This window comes from Herpailurus yagouaroundi, unplaced genomic scaffold (genome assembly GCF_014898765.1).
Source record: "Herpailurus yagouaroundi ecotype Mexico unplaced genomic scaffold, PumYag 188, whole genome shotgun sequence".
Taxonomy (NCBI): domain Eukaryota; kingdom Metazoa; phylum Chordata; class Mammalia; order Carnivora; family Felidae; genus Herpailurus; species Herpailurus yagouaroundi.
This window is the reverse complement of record NW_024412419.1, coordinates 2,731,228-2,757,137: the sequence shown is the minus strand read 5'-3', so window position 1 is coordinate 2,757,137 and position 25,910 is coordinate 2,731,228. Positions and strand designations below refer to the sequence as shown.

General features: G+C 46.4%; 1 long non-coding RNA gene across 2 annotated transcripts; it reads left to right on the top strand.

The window, feature by feature from the left end:
* Window positions 1–4,499: 4,499 nt before the first annotated feature.
* Window positions 4,500–24,878, top strand: LOC121044541 (uncharacterized). 2 transcript variants are annotated; one of them, XR_005797337.1, is made up of 4 exons: window positions 4,500–5,035; window positions 12,439–12,514; window positions 24,210–24,316; window positions 24,554–24,878. It is a non-coding gene; the product is annotated as an uncharacterized LOC121044541 (long non-coding RNA). The 2 variants fall into 2 exon arrangements; XR_005797336.1 differs by having other exon boundaries at window positions 24,207–24,316.
* The last annotated feature ends 1,032 nt before the right edge of the window (window positions 24,879–25,910 follow it).

Here is a 25,910-nt window from a genome sequence, read left to right as displayed (position 1 = left end):
GAGGGTACGAATGTAATGTTCACTGGAGGCCAACAGGAGCGTGATCTAATCTACAGTTGGAGGGAATAACTCTGAATAGAGTAGAATTACTTCCTTTAGTACATCAGCAGGAAAACATGAAGAAAAAAAAAAAAGGCTGCCTGTGGCAGTTAATTGTAGTAGCTGGCAGTTAATGACCTGAATTTCCTCTGAGAAGTTGCACGTTTCATGCTGGAAGTACAGGAAACCAGGAGGATGGGGCTTTGGAAGGTCATTGTATGGATTAGAAAGCGGGTCTACCACAAAACGGGAGCAAAGACCGTTTGGCCCCCAACTCCCCACCCTGAGGTGTGTGGGTGTGAGAGAACAGTTAGTACCTGGGAGGCACAGAGGGAATCCTAAGGGGAGGCTGGGTTTTGTCTAGGATAAGAAAGTGGAGGACATTTGGAAAAGAGTTAAAGAATACAAGGAGTTTGCCAAGTGAGAAGCATTTCTGGATGGCAGAGGGACCAGTTAGGAGTAGGAAACCATTGACAGTCGGGCCAGGGGATGAAGTAGGGAGCACTAGGTGAAGGGACTGGTTCCCCTGGGGCTCACCTGTTGGCTTCTGACTGATGAAATCACGGACACAAGGCGTGGTTGATTCCGTCTTGGTAGCTTCTTTGAAAAGTCTCAACGTTGTCTACTCACCTGTTCTGAGGTAGGATAGTGGCAAATGCGCATGAACAGAACATCCCATTAGATCCTCAGCTCCCTGAGGGCAGGCCCCAGATCCTTGCTTGTGCCTTACTATATCCCAAACACCAGCAGAGTCTAGGCATATGGAAGTCATTTAGGGGTGTCTGGGCAGATCAGTCAGTTGAGTGTCTCCCTCTCTCTCAAAATAAATAAATCAATAAAACATTCCCAAAAAAGTCATTTTAGATGTTTCTCAAGGAAAAAAACAACACAAAAACGTGTCTTTGACTCTACTGCGTATGACTTGAATCTTTGTCAATTTATTTTAAAATCTTACAAAATTTCAATATCATGGCAAGGGACGTCAATCACTATTGCAAAAAAAAAATGTCATAGGATACAAAGTTTATCTTCTCAAATAAGGAAAAGGATGGGTATTGTGAATATAAAATTATAGGGGCGCCTGGGTGGCTCAGTCGGTTAAGTGTCCAGTTCTCAGTTTCGGCTCAGGTCACAATCTCACGGTTGGGGAGTTTGAGCCCCGCGTCGGGCGATGCTGGCAGTGCGGATCCCGCTCAGAATTCTTTCTCTCCCTCTTTCTCTGCCCCTCGCCCATTCTCTTGCTCACTGTCTCTCAAAATACATAAACTTTAGAAAAAAGAATATAAAATTATAAATTTAAATTCTGCTTCTGAAAAAACATCAGAAACTCTCCCAATCCACCAAAATCAAGTTGTCTAACAAGACTTACCATGCTAACTTAATCTCCTATGTGCGAACAATTGGATTAATGCATAAAAAAATCCATAAATACAACCTCTTTGACTTTAGCAAAGCTTTTGGCTGAGCTGTTCCTAGAAAAAAAAAATCAAAACACTGAAAATGTGGTCAAGGTACAACTTTTTGTACAACCCTGTACTCCCAGCTACACCCCTGCTACCCTCTACTTTGCAAATATTCTCTCTCCGTGAATGAGGGTGCTCACAGCTCAGAAGCAGGAAATGAGATGAAAATACAAAAAGTGATAACAGATTATAATTGCCTCTTTAGAGTTACCAAGAATGTGCCATGACGGCTTGAACGGGGCAAGGTTACTAAGGGCTCATCACAACACAAGGCTTGAGCAAGGAAGTCGTCTCAGGTGGTGCTCATTGCAAAGATTAAATAAGATTATACACTTTAGAGCTAAAAACAGTGATTTGCACAAATTAATAGCTTTAAAAAAAAAAACATAGCTGTTACGAGGATTCTGGTGATGACAATGATGTTTGGGGACCAGTGTCCTATAATTAGGCTACAGAAACAGAAAAACAGGTGGGGGCAAGTTCAAGGTCTTGACGGGTGGTTGGGTGCATCGTTCTAGAGTTAGTCATCAGAGGGCGGCACGCACGGTTTCTGAGGGGGGCTGAGGCAGGAGCGCACCCACGCAGGATCGAGGCCCCGCAGGACGGCTGCAGGAGCAGAGCCAGGAGCAGGCTGGACAGGAGGCCGCCACAGCCTGGACTCTGGTGGTGCCCCCGGGGGAGACCAGGGAAGCCACAGTGCAAGGTGGTATAGACGCAGGACACAGCGGCTTTCGTCGCTGTGTGTGGAAAGGAACGAGAGAAAGGGTCCCAGGGCGATTCTGTGGTCTCAAGGCTGGGCGACTGAGAGAAAGAAGGTGCCAGTCACAGACGTTACAATGAGGAAATAAATGTCTTGCGAAGGGCTCAGAGGCAGGGCCTGTGCCTGCCTCATTACCTTCAGTTGTAGCTGATCCTCACCCGAAAGGCATCGCGCCCACCAGCACACCTAGAAGAAAGCCAGATGAACAAACGGATAAATGAATGAATAGATCCTGCGTCGGTCCCCAGGATGCCCAGAAATAATCAGTGAGTCTGCAGCCCTGTCTTTAAAACACAGGATTGTTGTTCCTTCTGCACCTGTCCTTTATCAACAACCACTGCCCCCCCACAACACACACACCCCACCCCCTTTGCTTGGAGGGAAGCGTTAGCTTCAAAGACATCCCTGAAAAGCAGTGCAAACCAATATATCTTCATCAGGCTTCCGAATCACTTTCTATATACTTGTTCAGAGGCTAGGAGGCTTCAGAGGTACTAAAAACACTAACTGGTTCCCATGCCTACACAGTTTCTAAGCCTCCTGTAAAGAAGAGGCTCCTGAAATTACTAATTAGCAGCAAGTGTTGGGAACATGGTTAAAAGCTGAGACACCCAAGAGAAGAGACGGAACAACAAGGTCTGCTGGAAGGAGAGCTGGGCTGGGACACATGTTATTTCAAGCTCGCTAATTAACTTGCTGCATGACCTTGGTACAAATCTCCTGACCCTTCCCCATGTGTGGTCCTCCCACCGTCAGAAGGAAGGATAAGGGTATTTACCAACTACCTGCCTCCCCAGAGTATAGCCAAGATTAACAAGACTCAATTTATAAAGTGCCTTGAGCCCTATTTCTGTAACATGCTTCCCTGTGTAAATAAATCCACGCATATCCTATCGTGCGGTCTGCGCAATGGTACCTATATCTCTGGCTTTACACAAAATGCTCATGTGCACGCATGGGTAGTTGATCCATTAAATCCCTTCTTCCCCCACCAACTGTGATTTCTCCGCTCTGCTTAATTAGCTAAACCCCCATGAATGAATGCATCATTCTCAGGCTCTTTTCTTCTTTATTAAACATGCTGACATAAATGGTTTCCCTACAAGTTAAAAAAAAAAAAAAAAAAACAGCTTAAACGTGGAAAAAACATTAAGAATGGAATAAAAGCTGTTTGAAATAAAATGCCCTTTTTCCCCATTGCTCAATACTTTATGTATCTGAAACGCGCATTTGACTTTAATTGGCAAACGGCTGCTGCGATTCGTGCGGATTAGACAGAAACCCCAGCTTCCCGCTCACCACAGTTCTTTCTTTCTCACCTCTTTTTATTTCTAATACACTGTGCTACAAAGATTTGTATAGCAGAAAGGAACTGCTTTTTCCCAAGTTTTTCTCAACAAGGGAGTAAAAATGTCACCCAATGGCGAGAAGAAGTAACTTACAAAAGACAGTCTGCCATTGAAGTCATCAAAAGCTAAATTGTAATGAAAAGCACAAAGGAAGGAAGGGAGGAGGGAAGGAGAGAAGTAGGGAAGGAAGGGAGGGAGGGAGGGAAGGAAGGGAGGGAGGGAGGGAAGGAAGGAAGGGAAGGAGGAAGGAAGGGAGGGAGGGAAGGAGGAAGGGAGGGAGGGAGGGAAGGAGGAAGGGAGGGAGGGAGGGAAGGAGGAAGGGAGGGAGGGAGGGAAGGAGAGAAGGGGTAGGGAGAGGGGGAGGGAGGGAGGCAGAGAGAAAGAAGCAATGTTTATTTGATTAGAACACGCATTCAAGCCCTATGATTTCTCCCAGGAGCAAATGCCAGCACAGTTCAGACGTTAGAAACCTCAGCAGTTGGCACAGACTTCCCTTTGCCTAGAGGGCACCTCCACGGGACCTCAACATTCTTGCTGTCAAATAAAAGAAACTGAGAGCTAGCGGCCAGAACTTGGCTGAGCTGGCGTGTGCTGAGAACGGCCCAGCTGCCTCTGTTTGCTGTAATTGAAGCTATTATCACCACCTGCGAGTCTGTTATCGCTGTCCTTTGTCCAGGGCCACGGTGGCGCTGGCCACGCACAAATGCTCCCTGCTGAACCAGGAAATTGGGTCCCCAGGACGGATTCTGACGAGGAGTTGAAAGACAGCTCAGGTCAATTTAAATGATCCCCCTCTCATCAGAAAATTAGATTCCCATCGAAAATGAGTGCTGTGAAGATGACGATTTAAGGAGCCCACCTCGTTTGGGAAACGTCCTTCGTGTGCGCATGTGTCCGCGGTGCCCCCCAACACACACACACACACTCCTCCCGCGGCGCGTCAGCACGAACACCCATCGTGGGCTGAGAGGGGGAGGCGCCCAGAGAGGGAAAAGTCTGCACCTCCGAATGTTCGGTCTTGGCCGTTTTCCAAGCGTTCCAAGATGACTCGGTCCAGCTCTCACACGGCTGTGTAAGTCAGGGTTAAAACCACAGCCGCACATACTCCCAGCTTTAGCTCTGCCGTCCGAGCTCAGATGAAACCAGGACAGGAAGTGAAATAAGGCGTCTTTTGTCTCAAACGCCTGCCGATTTCTTGTTCACACCTGAGGGAAGTTAAGATGGGTTTATGCCGACGGAACGGGAGGGGCTCCCACGGCACCTCGGCCCACGAGTTCAGCTCTTCCCCCATCACGTGCGTTCTAGAAGTCACGGCACTTGCAAAGGGAGAAGCATCTGCCTAGGACCGTTGCCGCCTCCCACCGTAAAAAGAAAAATAACATGGAGGGAAGTTTAAGAGACAATTAGAGGCCACCAGATAAAAGGTACTGTAGCATTCTTATATCATCTTTTTCTCTAGAGTAACTTTTGCATTTTGACTTTTTGTCTATCTAGAACATCCATACTAACATGCTTTATAAAAACAGATAAAATCTGGGAACAGACCTGCAGTGCCATCAAAGTGAAAAGGTCAGCAAACCCTCTTCCTGGTAAAACAAATATTAAACTGAACAAAAATATCAAACACAACCATTCTAAGAGCTCTGGATATTGACCCAAAACAAACAAACAAACAAACAAACAAACAAACAAAATACATGGAGAAGTGTTTACTCATGAAAAATGACTGAATTTTGGATTTCAGCCACTGGAGCCTCCTTTACCTGGGGGCTCCTCTCGCCCTACCTGCCGGCTCAGGAGAGCCCAGTAGAGCTTAGAAAGACAAAGGTCACCTAAGCGTCGCCCATGTTCCTCAGCCTGTGCACACGGACCCATCAGCAGAGGGAGGAAACTTCATCACCACAAGAGTTGGAGCCCAAACTATAAGCAATGACCGGCTGAAAAATAACCTGTAGAGACCCAAGAGTGACTCCTAGTGAGCCAGACCAAAAACTAAAAATAAGAATTGAAAACAAAGCGAGCAAAGGTCTTCCCAGATCCCCATCATAGGGGAGACAGAGACAGGAGATTGAGGTGAGGCAAGTTGCTATCAATAAAACAAAACAAAAAAGAATAACCACGATCGCCCTTGGAGAAAAAATTCAGAGTTGCAACAATTTGTTATCTAAACGTCCAGTCTTCAGTAAGAACTTATGAGGCTCGCATAAACAAGGATGTGTGACCCATATTCAGGAGGAGAGAAGGAAGCAGTCGGTAGAAACCGCGAGTGGGCCCAAATGTTGAATTTAGCAGACAAAAATGCAAAGCGGCTAAAGATACTCAAAGGATGATGGAAGCTGTGTTTGAAGAATTAAATAAAAACATGATGAAAATGGCTCCACAAGTAGGGAATCTCAATAAAGACACAGGAACCATAACAAATAGCCAGTGGAAATTCTGAAGTCATAAAGTACAATAACTGAAATGGAAATTTTACTGGGAGGCTCGACAAGCAGACAGGAGCTGGTAAAGGAAACAATCCGTGAACGTGAAGAAGGATCTGTAGAAAGAATCCAATCTGAACAACAGAGTAAAAGTGTGAAGAAAATAAAGAAAACTGAATTGAAGAGAGAGGCCTAAGGGGCACCATCAAGCAAATCAGCACCTGCGACAAGAGTTCCAGTAGGAGTCGAGAGTGAGAGAAAGGAAGAAAAACAATGAGACAAGGCTGGAGTCCTCCCACATTTAGTGAAACACACTAATAGGCAGATCCGAGAGGTTCGTTGAATCCCACGTAGTAAAACGCAGAGATCCACATCTACACACATCTCTAACCATGGAGAGCGAAAACAAAGAGAAAATCTCAAAAGCACAGAGAAAAATGCTTCATCACATACACAGAAATACTGATACGCGTACTGACCGATTGGTCAACTGAGGCAAGGCAGGCCACAATGTAATGGAGAGACGTCTTCAAAGCGCTTAAGAACAAATATTAACCAAGAATTCAACATTGAGTGAAACTATCCTTTCAAAAACGAAAGTGAAATAAAGCCATTCCCAAACAAAGACTGAAAATATGTGGTAGCAGACATGCCTTGGAGGAAATACTGAAGGCAGCTTTCTGGCTGAAGAGCAATGACATAGATGGTAACTTAAATCCACTGGGAAAAAAATTAAAAGAATTAGAAATTATAAATAGGAAGTTTCATAAAAAAGACTACAAACCTATATCTTCTCTTCTTCAAAAGACATAAGATTGGTTAAAAAGTTTTAACAGGGTAGTATTAGTTATATAATATAATATATAATTATATATATAATATATGTAATATTATATATAATATTATAATAATATAATAATACATATATAATATAATTATATATTATATATATTAAATATTAAATGCACCGATATAATATTTATGACAATAACAGCACAAAGGAGGGGTAGAGAATGCAGTGACATGAGAGTAGAATTCTACATTTAAGGTGCCATTAATCTGAATTGTCCTACTCTATGACATATATTGTAATCCTAAAGCAAGCATTAGAAAACAACTTTAAAATATAGCAAAAAAAAATGAATAAAAATGGTGTACTAAAAAATATGTGCTTAACACAAATAAGGTAGCAGTAAATGAGGATCAGAGCAAAAAAAAAAAAAAAAGAGAGAGAAAGAAAGAATACACAAAACAAATAGCAAATGGCAGATATAAATATAACTATATCAACAGTTAGATAAAACGAGAACAGACTAAACACCTCAACCAAAAGGCAGAGGTTGGCAGACTGGTTTAAAAAGCAAGATGCAGGGGCACCTGGGTGGCTCAGTCGGTCAAGCACCGGACTTTGGCTCAGGTCATGATCTCACGGTTTGTGGGTTTGAACCCCGTGTCAGGCTCTGCGTGCCTGGAGCCTGCTTCAGTTTCTGTGTGTGTCTCTCTCTGCCCCTCCCCTACACTCCTCTCTCTCTCTCTCTCTCTCTCTCTCTCTCTCTGTCTTTCAAAAATAAAATATTAAAAAAACAAAAAAGCAAGATGCAACTATATTCTATCTACACAAGGCAAATTTTAGTTTCAAAAACACAAAGAGTCTGAAAGTAAAAAGGTGGAAAAATATATTCCATGTAAACCTTAACCATAAGAGATACAGTTATATCAGAACAAAATTTAAGACAAGAAATATAACTAGAAAGAAAAAGGAAATCCCTTAATGGCCGAGTCATTATATTAAAAGATAGAAAACTTATAAATGTATATGCACCTAACAATACAACGCCAAAATAAACCAAAATTGACAGAATTGAATGAAGAATTAAATAACTCAGCAATTGCACTTGCAGTTTACATCTCTTTTAAAAAATTGATAGGACAAATTGTGAATGACAGTTATTCTGTCTTCTTCCTCTCAAGGAAAAGACCACAAAAAGAAACACACACACACACACACACACACACACAATGAGCACCACCACACGTTCAACCAGAATGGCTTTCATCAAAAAGACTGGGAGTATGAAATGGTACAGGAAATTTGAAAAACAGTTCACCAATTTCTTTTTTTTTTTTTAATGTTTGTTTACTTTTGAGAGACAGAGAGAGACCAAGTGCCAGCAGGAGAGGGGCAGAGAGAGAGGGAGACACAGAATCAGAAGCGGGCTCCAGGCTCCATGCTGACGGCTTGGAGCCCGACGCAGGGCTCAAACTCAGGAACCGTGAGATCATGACCTGAGCTGAAGTCGGACGCTCAACTGACTGAGCCACCCAGGCTCTCCCACCAATTTTTTAACAAAATAAACAGAAATTTACCATGAGGCAGCAATTCACTCCTAGGTACTTACCCAAGAGAAATGAAAACACGCATCTACAAAAAGACACATTTGCAAATGTTCATGGTAGAATGTCCACACACCCAAAGACTGGAATCCAACCAAACACCCACCAACTTGTGAGTAATGAACAATTACAGGGATAAGCCTAAAAAGGAGCTAGACTCAAAGTACTACAAATTGTACTACATACAATCGGACTGCATATAATTCCATGTGCATGAATTTTTTTTTTTTTTTTGAAAAGTATGTCTCTTAGAGACACAGGATAAAGGATCCCCTGGCCTGGGAGCAGGGGTTAGTTAAGTGGTAACAAGACGAGGGGGTAACAAGGGGGTAAGTGGTAACACACCTTCACTGTGGGATGGAACTATTCCAAAAATGGACAATGGCAGCGGTGGTTACACAGCTTTTTAAATTCACAAAAAAAAATCATTGAATTGGGTGCCGACAGTTAGTAAGATTGTGCATGTAAATTATACCTCGAAGCTGCTTAAAAAGTTAATGTAAGTCATCAGTACCAAAAAAGCTACTCATGTAAGAATCTCATAACAACTCACTTATGTAAATAGCATTGAACTAGGAGCCAGAAATCTTTCCATTCATTACCTAGAATGAATCTTTGACAAAGTCATTTGATACCTTAAATCTTTTCTTTCCCCAGCTGTATGCAAATCAGACCTAGCAACCACCACAGTCCTTATTGCAAAGGGTTGTTCGTCGGTTCACGGAGTTAGTCAGGGATCTGTCCCTTCAGCAAATACCCGCTATGAATGTCCATCACTCTGCAAGGGGCAGGAGATAAACCTGGAAGCCTAAGACATTTAGGAGAATGTAAATACGCCTACAGACCTACGAGGAGCAAACGAGATGGGGAAAACCCTGTACAAATGGAAGAGATGATTACTGTCAAGGGCTCGTGTTGGAAAGAACCACGGAACAGGGCACTGCTAGAACAGCCTGGAAACGATATTTGCCTTCAGATGCAGGAACGTCCAAACCTTGCCTCAGTGGACAACTGCCTCTACGTAAGACCCCAAGGGAAAGAAATATTCCTAAAAAGACAGTGACAGTGGAAAGCAAGATGCTATTTTGTTATCAGATGGGGTCTCTGACACTCCACACAGGGTTCCGGTTTGCTGGCCAGGAACCCACAGAGTGATGCGTGCCCACGGGTGTCCCCTCTCTCTGAGGTCCAGGCCTTCATCTTTTGGCTGCTCTCCTAGTCGGAAGAGACCAGAAGGAAGACAGTGTCAGAGAGCTTACTGCTTAAGCCGCACAGGGAGGAAGAAAAAAAAAATAGGGTCACCCTAAAACGCATGACTTTTTGTGCGCAAAGGCCACACGCGTTCAGCCAGAATGCCCTAATCCTGTTCTTTCCAACACGTTTCTTCTCCAAGACAACAGCTGTAGGTTCTCAGAGGAGCTCCGTCACCCATGTGCCCCTGGAAAAAGTTATTCACCCTGCCTGGACTTTATCCTGCCTCATTCATCAAACCTTAAGATGCGGCTAACTTCATCTGTCCCGCTTATTTGTCCCGGGGAGGGGGGACTCCGGGAGAGAGAGCTCGAAGCGGCATTCGAACTTCACAGTCTCCCTTTCTCCTGTCGATGAATAAATACACGTTCACCCTTGAGCTGATTTCTTCAGCAGCCCGTCACTTAGTCAACAAATACTCAGTGAGAATCCCCAATATCCAGAGCACCAAAAATAAACGATTACACTTGCTCCCATGGAGGAAACCGACAACTGTGGGAGACAGAGGCACTCATCAAAGAATCACTCTCGTGGAGGCTTAATTACAAAGCAAGATGGGCATTCCAAAAGGAGGAATACCCAGCTCTCCAAGAGCACGACAGAAAGGAAGTAGGTCCAGCCTGGGAAAGGGGGGGTGGGGGGCTCCTCCCTAAGAGGTGAGTGATCTGAGCTGCGTCCTGAGGGGTCGTGGGAGGAGCAGGCGGGAGGATGAGGGACAGGTCTGGGTGCAGGGAGAGCGCATTTGCACAGAGGGGCCAGGGTGTGTTTGCAGGTGCAGCAGGAGAGAGCAGGAGTCTGTCTGGAACCGTTACCAGCTAGTGTGCAGGGCTGCAGGGTGGAGGGCGGGCAGGTGCAGAGCAGAAGGGGTGAAGAGGTAGAGGGAGCAGGTCCTGTCCACCATTCAGGTCTCAGAAGGCATCTGATCTTCATTCTGGGCACAACAGGGAAGAAAAAGTCTCCTCCAGCTCAAACGTACTAACCACCTTGCACACTTATGTTCACCCAAGGCGAACCGTCACTATTTTGTATTCATATTGTTTGAATCGCAGAGAGAGAAAACAAGATAAAACATTCTCTGCAAACGACTCACCACACAGACGAGGAAACGAAGCAGGGGAACACACCGTCTCCACGGTCCGCAGAATCCAGGACGCCTGGGTTCTGAGCCGTGTTCTTTCTGCTCAAACAGCCCTCTTGGGGGCATCTCTTCTCTTAGAGCCTCAGATAACGTTATGGGGATTCAACCTCCTTTCAACGACACACCTCATCTTTAATACAATCATTCATCTATTTAATAAATATTTATTGAGCACGTGGGGGCCAGTGTCTGTGCTTAATAAATTATTAAATTTCCATCACGGTGTGCGTGGACAAGTGCCCCGGACCCGGGGGCAGATAACACCTTCCTTTGCTACTTGAATTGATATTAGGCAGCCATTGTAAAATTACTTATTGTAGCCCGGTTCTTCCAATTACCGTACTGCTCTTGAATGCTCTTACAGACGGGAAATATTCTCTCAAACCCAAGCCTAAAAAATATTTAAAGATCTTTCATAAAGGAATTACCTCCACCCCTAGTTTCCAAAACTAACATTCTCTCGCTCTAAAAATGTATTTAAAGATACAAAAATTTAAAGAATAGAAATTACACTTTCAATCCTACCACACAAAGGCAAGCGCTAATAAATACACTGGTGTATTTCTCTAGATTTGTGGCCCCTGTGGATAGATTTTTTTCAGATGATAACTGAAGACTTACCTGTCCTTTTCAACTTAGTGTTTCAAAATAGCTTTTCCCAGTGCTATTAAAAAGTCATTGTCAACATCATTTTGCCTTCTAAATATCATGGAAATGAAATGGTCGAATCTCTCTAGATGCCTTATTTTTCATTTTTGCCATCAGAAATAGTACAGCAATATGTGCTTTGTTCATAAAGGTTTTTGCCCAAATGCAATAGCTAATAACATCTATCGTGCGTTTACGGCACGCCCCGCACCATGGTTACCACTCCTCGTTTTATTTAATCCCCACAATAATTTTACTAGGTAAACACGGTTGTTATTCATATTCTCCAAATAAGGAAATCAAGGCAGAGAGAGGACCAAGGGGCACCTGGTGGGCTCAGTCGGTTGAGCGTCCGACTTCGGATCCAGTCATGATCTCGCGGGTCGTGGGTTCGAGCCCCGTGTCGGGCTCTGTGCTGACAGCTCGGAGCCTGCAGCCTGCTTCGGATTCTGTGTCTTCCCCTCTCTCTGCCCCTCCCCAGCTTGTGTTCTCTCTCTCTCTCAAAAATAAACATTTTAAAAATTAAAAAGGAGAGAGATGTCAAGGAAGAGCATCCAACATTTACTGAGCACCTACTGTGTCCAATCCCCATACTCTGTGTGTTACATGCTCTCATCTGCTCCATGAGACTGTCGCCATTCTTGCTGCTCCCATTTTAGAGAGGAGGAAACTGAGGCAGGACTTCACTAAGCGGCTTTCCCAGGTCTGCCCTCGTCACCCTTGCTGGAGCTGCGATCTGAGCGCGGTCTGGCTTGGGGGACTGGCTCCCAGACGGTCTTGGGCTTGGACAGCTAGCAAATTGGAGGCATTTAGACTACTCCCTCGGGGTATGTTCCCAGAAGTCAAATTACTGCTCTCGAAACATACAACTAAACCACTTTACAACGTCAACCGAGTTACACTCTAATTAGGGAAGTGTGAAAGTGCCCCATTTATGCAACAGGCTTTCTGTTTGTGTGTTTTCACCCTGCAGACATGAAAGACGCACATTCTTACGAGGCGAGCAAGATCGGGCTCTGCAACACAGACCTCTCGGCCGATGTTTCAAGGTAAAGGCTCGCACTTGGCCCCAATCCCATCTGGGCACAGGCGCTGTCACTGGGCGTGGCCCCTCACCCGGGGGCTCCGGGCCGCCTTTTCAGCTCCCACCATCAGACCTGGAGTCCCAGAGCCGAGCGGCTTTCAGTGGGGGGGAGACAGAAAGAGGAGCCAAGTGGAAGGGGAGGGGAGAAGACAGGAAGTCCCCTCTAACAGGAGGAAAAGTAAGCAAATCGGAGGCCTGAATATGTGACACGGCAGCCGGGAACAGTGTCCCACCGAACAGCCCTGCGGGCCGGCTCTGTGGGAACGAGGAAGTGGCCGAGCGGGGGGCACAGCGTCCCTGGGGCGGCTCTCCAGGTGGACCGAATGTGTGTCCAGTCCAAATGCACGGCCCTGATCCCCGGTGACCCCCCCAGCCCTCGGGGTGGGGTTCAGTGGCCTTTGGAACGTGGCGGAACTGCGTTCACAGAGAGCAAAGGCAGGGGCAGTTCATAACCTCGCTCAAGTTTAAGGAAATCAAACAGAACTCACGCAAAACACTAGTGATTCCCGGGCGAGTGAATCTAAAACAGCGATACGGTTTCTCCTAAAATGTACATGCATCTTAAAAAACAGAACAAAAGATGTCTTGGGCATAACACGTTGTGGTTTTCACTTGAATCTCAAAAAAAAGAAAAAAAAAAGAAAAAGAAAAAGAAAAAGAAAAGAAAAGAAAAAAGAAAAGAAAAGAAAAAGACAACTGTGTGTATCACAGCAGCCTCTGGGTAGAAACACAAAAAGAGAGAGCCAGGGACCGAGTCAGTGGCAGAACCCCACTGTGCCCAAGGCTCAAGTCCCCCATTCTTGTACTTCACTTGTTGGAGTAGCCACTCCGGGTTCAAGACTGAACAGCCCTGAACCCCAGCTCACTCGCTGGCAAACGGCGCTGCCCTTGTGGGTGTGCGGTGTGGGTCCAGCCGCACGGGTAGGCGGTCTCCCGCGCTGATGGCAACGTCGCACTGCGCACTGTCTTTCCAGACCATTCCAACCAGGGTTGGCACAGGGTCAGGATCCAAAAGCAAAATGAAACAAAAGCGAGAGGCCTTAATTCCGGCAACGGGGCACGTGGCTTGTTCTAGGCACCTGATAGACGTTTGCTGTGAATGACGGGTGTGGGCGTTAGCCAGACAAAAGGGACTGAACGTGCGGGGACAGAGACCATCCCCACTCCCATCTTATAAGCAATCTGCACAACAATCGTGCTTCCTCTGAAAGGAACCGTTTGGACCCTCTAGGACTGTAGCAAGGGCGCAGGTGCGGGCGGCCGGGACTGGCGAATATGCCTAAAATTGCACCTGCCTGACCCCAGTGCCTTCGTCTGTAACCTTTGGAGAATACTCCCACTATTGTTTAGACCGACTTGTTACTTGATGTCCCCAGTGCAGAGAAGCCTGAGGCCAGAGAACCAGGCCTGTGTTTCTAGCTCCTTGCTGGATGGAAGCAACAGAAGAGGTACTCGTTCCTTCAGTATCTCCGAATTCCCTCTCTGCACCTGTCCTAGGAGAGACAGGTACACTCATCGACAGCCCAGGAGGGGAAAAACATCCTCTTGTCTCTACCTGGGGAGAGCCTGACGACAGCCACAGTAAATGGGTCCTGAGTCATCTCAGAAGGGAAAAGCACCGTGGACCAAAATGAGAGCAGAGTAAGAGGGCACGGGATGAAGCAAGGGAAGCGAAGCATGGACGAATGATTTCTATTCTCGGAGAACACGTTTCCCACATGGGGGCGCCCCCTTGGTATCTCTGTAGACGCGTCGGAGACAGACCCATTAGGTCTGTTTCCCATTAGGGTTCCCATTAGGAAACACGAATGGTGTTTCCCCTCTTCCTGTGAGAACACGGCCCAAGACGTTCATTCCGACATCCCCTTCGGCAGCTTCTTTCATATTTTCTATTCTGCTCTTCTTCTCTATGCCTTAATTTTGTTAGATGCCAAGTTTTAAAAATTTTCCTACTTACACTGATGGCCGCATTCCTATGTCCAACATTTCCTGAAAACTTTTCTCCTACAGTCTCTTCAAAGCTCCTTTTATCCAAAAGAACCTTACCCTTCTTTCTAGAACGCCTGAAGTGACTTAGATCTCCACAAAATTACTAAGTCAATAATGAAACTAACTTCACACGCTCTGCCAGGATGGCCACGGTCAGTCTGATAATCATGTCGGTAATACACCGACATGTTGCACTTTAATATACATGATATACTGGTAAACGTGTACATTAAAACAAATGACCAGGAGATAGATATACACCAAAAAGGTCACACAATGTGTTAAGTCATTTAAAAATAAGAAACTCCGAAACAAATGTTTTAAAAGTGCCAAGAAACAGCCTGGGTGGTTCAGTCCATTAAGAATCTGACTTTGGCTCAGGTCATGATCTCGCGGTTTGTGGGTTTGAGCCCCACATTGGGCTCCGTGCTGAGAGCTGGGAGCCTGGATCCTGCTTTGGATTCTGTGTCTGCCTCTCTCTCTGACCCTCCCCTGCTTGTGCACTCTCTCTCAAAAATAAATAAACATTAAAAAAATTTTTAATTAAAAATAAAAATAGGGGTGCCCAGGTGGCTCAGTCGGTTGAGCATCTGACTTTGGGTTGGGTCATGATCTCACGGTTGGTGGGTTTGAGCCCCAGGTCAGACTCTGTGCTGACAGCTCAGAGCCTGGAGCCTGCTTCGTATTCTGTGTCTCCCTCTCTCTCTGCCCCTCCCCTGTTTGAGCTCTGTCTCTCTCTCTGTCTGTCTCTCTCTCTCTCTCAAAAGTAAATAAACATTAAAAAAAATTGTTTTTAAGTGCCAAGAAACAGAAGCATCGGTGCTCAGATGGTACCTCTCCACTCTTGATTCAGCAAATCGTGCTGGGTGCTACTCTATGCCATGAGCTCTTCCAACCACCCCAAGTAGTCTCAGTCACCAAGACATAAAACTCAGGAAGCCCCTCCGGCCAGCCCCACGGGGTCATCGTCCCCTCCCCCAACCATACCTGTCCTGGCTGCGCACCTGTCCTCCGTCAGACCCCCCCCCCCCAGTCTCCCCAGTCAGCACCATCGAGCCGGCTGCTCTGAATCCCACCCGGTATAACATGCTGGGAGCAGGTACAGAAACATCATGCACATAACCACCTCTGCCTTTTCAGAGTCCTCAAATAGTCCCCGTGTCCCTATTCCAGTCGCCTTACGGTGCACCCTCACCACGTTCTTGCACATCCGCAGGGGCGTGGGTAGCTGCACGTGCATCCGTGGCTTTTACAGGGGATCCTACCTCGTTGCCCTAGAAAGGGCTGGGGCCCCTGAGGCTGCCACCCCAGGAGGCTGAAGGGGCAGGCCGGCCCCCCGCAGGGCAGGGGCCCAGAAGGGAATGGGACAGGGATGCAGGTAAGTGCCAGCTACCTGCCGTCAGCGCCCCTCCAAGGGACATCTGCAGAGCCAGGCTGGGGGTGTGGGTGCCAGCGGGTGGGGCTGGGCGTGGGGGGGAGGTGGGAGGTACAGGTGTTCTGGACCAAGAGGAAGAAGCCCAGAGCCGCTAGAGACTTTCCCAGGGCGTTGGGGCCCTTCTAGAACAAGCACGTCCCCCACCTTCTCCCTTCACGGTACTTCACGCACACCCGAGTCTGAGGTCCTCTGGGCCCGGCCGGCAGGTGGGTGAAGGAAGGTTCCCACCGCACCGTGGGGATGTGGTGTTGGACTGTAAGCACACTGGTGTGTGAAATGGGACCGCAGTACAGGAGTCGAAATTTCTCTGGTGCAAACAGCAGTTCTTTAGGAAACAATAAAGATCTATGTAGGACAAGGGTTTCTTCTAAAGGAAACCATGGCAGTTTCCAAATTCCGTCACTTACCCAGATGAACGTCACCTGTTTGCACGGCGTCCGCACAGAAACAATTGTCACCGGGTCAACAGACTCAGAGCCCAGCAGCGCTCAGGGCCAGCTCCCCCGCCCCCCCCCCCCCGCCCCTGAGCCAGGCCTCTGCCGGGCTTTTTTCTAACCACAAAGCACTTTTCGGGGGCTGGGACCTCTTGTGTATGATCTCTCTCCTCCTTTTCCACACTCATTTATTTTTCTAATTGGTTAACATACCTTAGATACAGCTCAGATAACGTGGGCTCACGGGCTGTGGAAATTGTTTTTTCGGAGGACCGTGAACCCCAGATAAGCCCCAAATGCAGAGGAGTGGAGAGAGAGGCCTGGGATGGGCAGCCAGGGGTCAGGTGGAGACAAAGGTGGACAAGGGAGGCACCCACTTTCCAAGCTCCCAACGCAAAGATGCCAATTAAGGAAACAGCTCTGCACAAGAGATTCTCTACCAAATGGAAACGAGACATAATAACAACTCAGACCCTGCTGCGGAGCAGCAGGAGAGGGAATCAGAAAGGCGCGGAGCACAGAAAAACGGCCACTGGAGCGGTGACTGTCCTTTGAAAGCAGCTGCCAGGAATTACAAGACTCAGAAGAAATGAGGAGGCAGCTATAAATGTGCAGGACGAGAGCAAACACCCCTCGGAATTTAAGGGCGCACGGGGCCTGCTCTACAAAGAACTCGGCCACACAATTAATCTTCAGGCCCCGGTTCCAGGGAGGACTGAGGACGGCTGTGCAATCTGTCAACCGGGGAGAAGATGTGTGCTTGATGAAGCAGTTTTCTCAGGTTATTTCACAAGGGGCTGTCGTTAGGATCGACTTCAGGGGCACAGAAAAATCACTGAGTGATTCGTGCAGCAACTTCATAAACAGGGGATCAAAGACCTACTATGTAACGTAGGCGTTGAAAAACCAGCACCGCATGGCTTCGACCCTGCACTCCAAGAGCTCACAGCCTGCCGAAGGTCAACGTGTGACGTGATTCCGTTACGTATCTCTTGGGCTTCCCAAGCGGTCAGTGAAAAGGCTGAACCCGAGTTGCCTGGTCAGCGGTAATTAACCTTTCTAGAAAGACATTGTGCAGTGGTGGTACCATGGATTTGAGTCCGGTCTCTGCTACATAGTGGATGTACGCCCCTTAACAGGGTTTCTCGGCCTCAACACTAGGGGCGTTGGGGTGAATCGTTCTTTTGTGTGGAGGCTGTCTTGTGCAAAGTAGGATGTGCAGCAGTCTCCCTGGCCTCCGCCCACTAGACACCGTGACACCTCTTCCGTCGTGACGACCAAAACCATCTCCAGACGTTATGAGATGCCCCTTCTCCCCATTGAGAATTGCACTAGTGCACAAGATTAAAAATTCAGGAAACCAACTTATGCTGCCATTTACTCCCTGTGGCCCTCTGGAAAAAAGAAGAGCTTGAACCAAATTAGTATAGCAGTCCCTAGTTCTGAAACTTTAAAAGTAGTGCATTGTAGTGATAAGATTCAGACTTTGAAATCTGGTCTGGCTTTAGATCCTAGTCCCATCAACTTCTGGTTGTTATCTTTGGGGAAAGCCATTACTCATTTCGAGCCTTGGGCTCCTGTCCAAATATTTATCTTCTAGGGATGATACAGGAATATAAAAGATGTATGTTAAAGTGTCATACGGGAGTTCCCTCCCTAATTCGTAGCTACGTTTTGATCCTCAAAAACTAGCCTTTCTGTCTCCATTTAACGACTGCGTGATTTCCTAGCTAAAAACATGAGTGGATAAGAGCGGCTGCCCTAATGGTCCCAGAGCATCAATGGCAGAACACAATTTAAGTCCTCTTGTTAGAGAGAGTCCAGCACAGATCCCCTGGGAGACTCCGCTCCAAGGAGTGACTCCAGAGTCCAGGCCCCTCCATCACTAACACCCCAGGTGACGAGCGGTCTCCGTGGTCACCACAAACGGGGAAGACAACACACACAGCCCACCATGGCCTGCAACAGACACATTACTTCTTCCCACGTTCCACTGGCGAGAACTAGTCGTCGGATACCTAGCCTGTGACCCTGGAGGGCACGCAGCTCTTTCTGCCAGTTAGACCCTAAAATATTCTAGCACTGAGCTTATTACAAATAGTTCATAACATAAAGGGAAACTCAAGGCGAAACAGTCCGAGATAGAAATACTAACTGGTTTCTAAGCTTCCACTAATCATTAACCCTTAGGAGGAGACGTAAAATCACTACCAGCAGCAACAGAGTAGGTAGGGACATTGAGGACGGTGAACACAGCTCCTTCGGGGGCTCCCTCGCTCTCCTTACTGGGAGCATCGCTTCTCAAAACCGTCGCTGTCACCCCTTATTGCTCTCCAAGTGTTAAGCCTAAATGCGCAATGGAGTCATTTTCAGTAAGAGACCGATAGGAATGTACAGAAAGTAGTGACGATATAGAAGTAAGTCTCTGACGAGTTGCTTTAAGCATATTGTACCTGGGAAGGTCCATGTGCCTGTTTCCTTTTTATAAAATGAAAGTTACAACAAAATCGTTTCGGGAGGCATGAGTTTGCTAGAGCTGCCGTAACACACGATGACATACTTAATGGCTCAAAACAACAGAAATTTGTTTCCTTACAGTTTGGGAGGCCAGAAGTTCAAAATGGGCCTCTCTGGGCCCACATCAAAGTCCACAAGGCTGTGTTCCTTCTGGAGGCTGCAGAAGGGATGTACTGCCCTGCCTTTTCTAGCTTCTAAAGGCTGCCTGCAATCCTTGGCTCATGGCTCCTTCCTCCGGCTTCAGAGTCAGAAAGATCACGTCCTGTTTCCAACTCTGTTGCCCTTGGCTTCATCATCCAATGACCCTCTCCCCACTCCGACCCTCCTGCCTCCTCTTATAAGAACCCTCGCAACCACATCGGGCCCACCTGGACAGTCCAAGGAAATCTCCCCATCTTGAGATCCTTAACCGAATCACAGCTAGAAAGTCTCTTTCACCATGTAAGACGACATATTCGTACGTTCTGGGGATCTGGACGTCTTACTAGACACCTTTGAAAGCCTTTTCCGGCTGACCACAGTGGGGCAAGTGTGTGATGCTCTTATTGCTACAGCTGATTGTGTATTCAACATGGAGCGTCACACAATCCTTCTGGGTGTAGCTGAATAACAAGTGTTGAAAAAAATGTTAACGATGACGATGTTGACGGTGACGACGATCGTACCTTTAGAATCATGAAGGATGATGAACGATGATGAATAATGAATGATGAATGAATAATGTCATATGAAAAATTTAACCTTCAAACACTCTCAGAAGGAAGGGCCAGCTTTCAGTAGCAGTGAAGACTAGGGTCCTTGGGCCAACGCTCAGAGAACAGTTATAAAACTTGGACAAAATATTTCAGAAGCAGGCAGGAACCCCAGGAAACATGGGAAAGTGACAGTGACATTTATGAATTTGCACCTTTTTCTCTGAAGGGCACTATCCCATCTGCATGAGGCCCAAGGCGGGGCATCCGGAAAGTTAGAGTGAACCCTGGAAGAGAGGGAGCCACTGGGGAGTGAACACGAAATCTGCACATAAATTCTGCCCAAGCTGTTGGGGGGAGCGCTAGATACACATACGCAGGTGGATGGCCCAGAGGGCCCCGCAGAACACACCGCAGCTGAAAGCAGAAGGAACTGAATTGAATCTCAGCTGCTGCCAGCTACAGACAAGACACAAGCTGGCTTGAATTCAGACACGGGCACTGCCTCCTGGAGCAAATTCAGATTGCTACCATGGAGCACAAACACGGAGTCTCCGTGTGGTTTCATTCTTAATGTTCAGATTACAGTAAACAACGTCAGTAGGCATGTAAACAAATAGAAAAATGAGACCCAAAATCAAAGCCAAAACAGGTCAACAGAGGGGTGTCTGGGCAGCTCAGTCTGCTAAGTGTCTGACTTTGGATTTAGGCTCAGGTCATCATCTCGTGGTTGAGATCAAGCCCCACGTCTGGGCTCTGGGCCGACAGCATGGAGCCTGCTTGGGATTCTGTCTGTCTCCCTCTCTCTCTGTCCCTCCCCTGATCGCTTGCTCTCTCTCTCTCTCTCTCTCTCTCTCTCAAAATAAATAAATAACCTTTAAAAAAAAAAAAAAAAAAACAAAGGTCAACAGAAACTAAACTCAAGATGTCCCAGACTTTGACAAGAGCAGATGAGAACCCCAGAGCTGCTCTTATAAATGTATCGAAGGACTTAAAGGAAAATGTGCTCATAGGGAATGAATGAATGAATGAATGGGGAAACCAAATGGAAGCTCGAAAGTGACGAACCCAGTATCCGAGATGAGGTGTTAACCAACAGGCTTACCGACAAACTGAAGGCAGCAGAATAAAGGTCAACAGGAATAATACGATCTAAACAAGAGAGAGAAGCAAGGCTGATGTAAACCTAGTGCAGTCTTAGTAAACTGTGGGAGAACGCCCAGCATCCTAACATATGTGCAACTGTAGTCCAAGACTGAGGAGGGGAAAAAAATAATGGGGCAGAAAATATTTAAAGAAATAATGACTGAGAATTTCCAAATATGGTGATAAACACCAGTAACGGATCCAAGAAACTCAATGAAACCCAGGCAAGATAAACAAGAAGAAAACCATAATTAAGCCCATCATAAATCTTGCTAACCATAAATTTGCTAAAATCCTAAGTTAAAGAGAAAATCTCGTATGCACCTAGAGGAAAACAACATAGCACACATAGAGGGGTGAAGAAAACTGACAGAAACGTCAGCTGATGTCTCATCAGAAACAATAGAAGGCAAAAGACAACAAAACTATATTTTTAGGAGCTAAAAGAAAAAAGGCAACCAAGAAATCTATACCCAGTAAAAAATATCCTTGGAAAATGAGAATTTAAAAAAAAACATATCAGATTTAAAAACTGAGATTTTTTCATCAACAGTCCTGGCCTATAAAAATGCTAAGGGGAATGGGGCACATGGATGGCTCAGTCACTTAAGGTCGGACTCTTGGTTTTGGCTCAGGTCATGATTTCACGGTTGGTGAGTTCAAGCCCCACATCAGTCTCTGGGCTGACAGTGTGGAGCATGCTTGGGATTCTCTCTCCCTCTCTTTGCCCCTTTCCCGCTGTGCTCTCTCCATCTCTCTCTGTCTCTCTCTCTCTCCCTCTCTCTCTCTCTCAATAAATAAAAATAAATATTAAAGCAATTGTTTCAAAATGCTAGGGGAAGTTCTTCAAGCCTAAAGTTCACGGACCTACTGAAGGAATAAAGAGCTCCAATCAGAACTGGCAGATATTTCAGCAAATATAAAAGATTGTAAATATGTTTTCTTTTCTCATAATTTATTTAGAAGGCATATTACTGCTTAAGGCAAAAATGAAAACAGTATTTTAAAGGTAGTAATGTTTATCGCCACACTATGTATTCTACCGCTAACACAGGAGCTGTACTGGAGATTCCTGGCTAATGAAATAAGGCAAGAAAAAGAAGTAACACATGGAAAGAGAGAACTCACACCGTCTTTATTCACGGCTGCCGTGATCATCTAGAAAAAGGATCTTCAGAACAACTACAAGGAATAAGGCCACAGATAGGAGGTCACTACACAAAATGAAATATTATTTCTCATTCTATCAACAAAAAATGGAAAATTAAATTTGAAAAAAAAATTCATTTACCCTGTGCTTAAAATAGTAAAATCCTTAAATATAAATTTAACAAAAATGAGCAGCTTTCTGTATTTAAGTAAAGTAACTTAACGTTAAATCTCAGTAGACAGTGTTCAAGGTTGTAACCCAGAAAGAAAACACTAAAATAACATGAACCGTTCTTGAAAACATAAATTTAAATGAATTTCAAGTGGAATGCAAAATATATCTGATTATCTGAAAAGACAGTGGGAGAAAAACTAGCAGGGGGACAAAACTCAGATGAGGCATCCCCCCTGAAAATAAAACCCCAATGCCAATGGCATGGAACAAACGAAACCGCATCGACGACCACATCGGGTACAGACACACACTAGCTCAAATGGAATCAAAGGAGAATAGAAATGGATGGAACCAAGTTTACAATCAAATCAGGGGCCCAAATTAACCAACTTGGCAAACATGGAGGCAGCACAGAAATTCACGTGGACAAAATTATTTTACGTAGCATCCACGTGGCAAAGACACTTTCATTAAATAGCATAAATAACACGGTAACTTGCCAAGCCCAGACAAGCATTCAGAATCTGGGGTTTTCGTTGTGGGTTCCGTCCATTACTTACCTGACAACAGGGCTCAGGAAAGGGTTTACTCTCTCCTACTTCAGTCACAACTGTAAATCCCAGGTGTCAGTGGGGCGAGAGCAGAGCCAGCCTCCAGAGCACAGAGTCAGTATGACCACGGTGACAGGGGTCCACCTCACCCCCTCCAGGGGTTGCCAACCTCCCGTTTAAACCAGAAAGGCCGTTGCCCATCTTGGGAAAGGAAAGGAGACCCAGGAAATGGCAGATGCACCATGAGACGACGCGTCTATGATAGAATCCTAAAGAATAGTAAGTGTGAGAAGACAAACTTTTAGTCCTGATAATTGCCTCCGAATATTGGAGAAGGAGAAAAGTTACCCAGTGACTGACTCCCCGCCTCTCTTTCTCTCTGACATTTTGAAAAGTTCAGTAGGTTCACGAAGGACTGAAGAGAGCAAAATCACAGGCCCATTATTTTTAAAAGGGCAAAGCCACCAACCAAGAGCCTCCAGCCAGCAAGTTCAACACTAGATGCCAGAGAACCTGGGGAAGTCTGTGGCGGGAGGCGGGGGCAGAACCCTTGCACAGCCAAGTTGGATTCGGGCGGTTGGGCAGGAGGGTCATGCCGCGAGAGCCTGGAGGCGCCTCTGAGGTCATTATGGCTGCAAAGAATGAAAACACGGCCTTTCCAAGAAGCGCTCGACAACCTTCTACTGCTCTGACTCCGAGGTGAGCAGTGCGAGATCGGATGACTGAGTTCAAGGCTCTGAGGGTAGCCATGGGAAACACGCGTTTGCGCCCCCATAACTAGAATTTAGGGAAACATGCATTTTCCGGGTTTATCGTAGGGCCAGAAACACAGCTGAGAGCCAGGAACATTTCCCGGTGACCTAATACTGTTCAAGGTAAAGATCACTTCACGCAGAGAAAAGGGAACCAACACCACCAAGTGCTTCTGCCTTCAGAGTGAAACCTCGTTCTTCAGATGCTGCCAACCACCCGGGAAGGCGGCACCGTGGCCTCCAGGCCGGGAGGTAAAGAGCCGGGAGATCAACTACACCCCGAGCCCCATACACCCCTGCCTCTTGCCCACGGCGTCCCTCCAGCCTCCACCACCCCCACACTTCTACAATCTCCTTTTCTCCCACCTGCCAGCACGGCGAGCTTCCCTCGGGCTTACACTTGGCTACACTGGGTGTCAGCTGTCAGCGTCATCACTTCAGTCCAATTTGTAATTGCATTTAGGGGACAAGTCACATTTCACGGGGTGCTGCCCTCACTAAGCGTGCAGATCTGTGGTCGGGGACCTTCCTCCTCTACTTCCCCGTGGTCACCACGTTGCCACCCTTGGGGCCATCTGGAACACACCCCTGTCTAAACTGCACAATCTACGGCCTGAGTTCCGTTCTCCGTTCCGTATAATACGGACCGCGGCCGACTGCACACGTCCTGTGCAGCACGACTTCACACAGCGACTCGCGTCATACGTCGCGCAATCCCCGGAATGGCGTTATCACCTTTGTAAATACTCAGACGCCGAGCCGCCAAGCGATGCAGACTCGTGCACGAGGCATTCTAATTTTACTCTGATTTATTCAGCAGTAATCACCGCGTCTATGCTAAGCACTGGGTTCAACTCTGGATCTACCGAGACAAACAGATCAAGCAACTGAACTCCTGAAACTGACAACCGGAAGAAAATACAGAAGGTAAGAAGGCACCACTTTTCAATGTCCCTGTGCCTCCTTTCTTCCTCTCTGGAAAGAAGAACGATAACAAAAATATTAGTAACTACCTCTTAAATGTGAAAAGGTTAAATAAGCCAATACGTAAGGTACTGAGACAGCATCTGTTCTTTGATGGCCAAGGAGTAGTAGAAAGTAGTGAAAATAGCAGTGGTGTGAGAAAGCAGTACTTGTGGCTGAATTTTTTTTTTAAATCTGCAGGTGCGGTTATGAAAACAGTCTCTGCTCTGGCGCTCCCTGGATTTTTGTCTCTCCCGGCCGTTCCAGCTCTGCGTGGCCGTCCCCACCACTCCACACTCGTCTTGAACCCCTTTCCTGCGTCTGGACCAATTTTTACTTCCAAGAAGAAGTCTCGCTGTGGGTACTGAGTCTGTGCCAGCAAATTCCTAAGGAAAGTTTACTTCTCTTCAGTGAGGCTCTCAAAGTGCCCGCCCCTATTCACCTGTCCCTCAGGGCCTTCCTTCTTCCTCACTGCGCTCGTCCTGACAGGGTTCTCCCACGTCATATAAATGCTTCGGACTTTGTACCACTGGCCTTTGCCTCTCTGTGTCCTGAGTTGCCTGGATCACTCTAGCAGAGGGTGATAGATGGACGGAGGTCGTCCTGCTAACTCTCCCTCAATAGTTGGGACAGGGTCTGGAATTAAAAGAATTCTCTTTCTCTGTTCTGTGTGTCGCTATTCTCTAGGATTTCCTCATCTTTCTACTGTTCCCTGTACACACACACACACACACACAGAGTCTGGAGACAAACATGGACCATTTATAAATTGTCATTCACCATTCTCTCTGGCTATAACAGCCCCAGAGGGGTACTTCTTACCCCAAAGCCATGCCAGCTATGTTTAGCATTGAACTAGAACCTCAAGCGGGCTGTAAAGACCGGACCCCTGATACTTCTTAACTTTGCCAACATGATTTTACAAATGAAAAACAATTCCTATTAAAGAAAACACAGCATGGTTTTGACTGGGCAAAACAAAATAGGCATCAGGACTATGTCACTGTCTTGAAAAGTCACTATCTTAAAAAATGTCACTGGGCCACATTATTGTGAAGAAGGTGTATCAGTTTTAATAGTCACTTCGTGGGGTGCCTGGGTGGCTCAGCGGGTTAAGCGTCCGACTTCAGCTCAGGTCATGATCTCACAGTTCGTGGGTTCGAGCCCCGCGTCGGGCTCTGTGCTGACAGCTTGGAGCCTGGAGCCTGCTTCCCATTCTGTGTCTTCCTCTCTCTGTCCCTCCCCTGCTCGTGTTCTGTCTCTCTCAACAAAGCAAAACAAAACTTTTTTTTTTTTAAGTAATAGTCACTTCATGTTCCTAACTAATATCGATCACTCTCTTTAACTCTCCAGCAGGTAAACATGGATATCTAGATTTACGCTCCAAATACTTACCAGATTTCCGGTCATGACAGGTCAATACATTTCTAATCTGAAGCAAGGAAAACTAGCCAAGTGAATTTTTCTGCAATTTTCCAAATTTATTCTGGACATTTACATGCTGTCTCTCCTCTGCTCGATCCAGACCCGTTATCCATTGAGACTCATCGTGTAGTGA